We start from the raw sequence: 1,013 nt of genomic DNA, 5'->3' as shown, positions 1-1,013 counted from the left end.
TTGCCCATTTTTGAATTGGGTTGTTTGTCTTTTTGGTATTTAAGTGTTGAAGTTTTCTATAAATTTTAGAGTTAAGTCCTTTGTCAGAAATACTATTGCAAAATATTTTTTCCCAATCCGTGGGTTCTCTTTTTACCCTTTTGGAGAAGTCTTTTGATGAATTAAATTTTCAAAAGGTCCCAGTCATCTAGCTTCTCTTCCACTGCCTGTGCAATTTGGGTTGTGCTTAATAGTTTATTTATGCCATAAATTAGGGCTCCTAGATCTGCCCCTATTTTATCTTTGAGGAAATTTATAGTTTTGGGTTTTACATTTAACTCTTTGATCCAATTTGAGTTCATTTTTGTTTATGTGGTGATGTATTTGTCTTGTTTCAGTTTTCTGCAAGTGGATATCCAATTTTGCCAGCACCAAAAAGAGGCTATCTCTCCCCAATTTAATGTGTTTTGGTCCTTTGACAAATATCAGCTGTCCATAGGTGGATGGGTTTATTTCTGGGTTTTTTATTCTGTTCCATTGGTCTATCTGTCTATCATTATACCAATACCACACTGTTTTGACTCCTGTAGCTGTACAGTAGGTTTTGAGCTTGGAGAGTGTGAGACCTCCTACTTTATTTTTCTTCTTCAGCAGTGCTTTACTTATCTGGGGTCTCTTTTCTTTACATATGAAATTAATAATTGGTTTTTCTATGTCCTTAAGAAATATTGATGCTATTTAGATAGGAATTGCATTTAATATATAGATTGCTTTGGATAATATGGACATTTAAACAATATTCCATCTTCCTATCCATGAACAAGGTGAGTTCTTCCACTTACGTAGATCCCTTGTAGTTTCTTGTAGTGGTGATTTATAGTTTTCTTTGTATAGATCTTTTGTGTCTCTGGCAAGATTTATTCCCAAATATTTTATCTTTTTGATGGCTATTGTAAGTGGTATCATTTTCCTTATTTCCTTTTAAGAGGCCTCTTTGTTAATGTAGAGGAATCCAACTGATTTTTGTATGTTGA

The sequence above is a fragment of the Orycteropus afer genome, unplaced genomic scaffold (genome assembly GCF_000298275.1).
Source record: "Orycteropus afer afer isolate SDZICR_OR568_19922 unplaced genomic scaffold, OryAfe1.0 scaffold01130, whole genome shotgun sequence".
NCBI lineage: Eukaryota > Metazoa > Chordata > Mammalia > Tubulidentata > Orycteropodidae > Orycteropus > Orycteropus afer.
The sequence above is the reverse complement of the archived record's forward strand: the minus strand, read 5'-3'. Positions refer to the sequence as shown.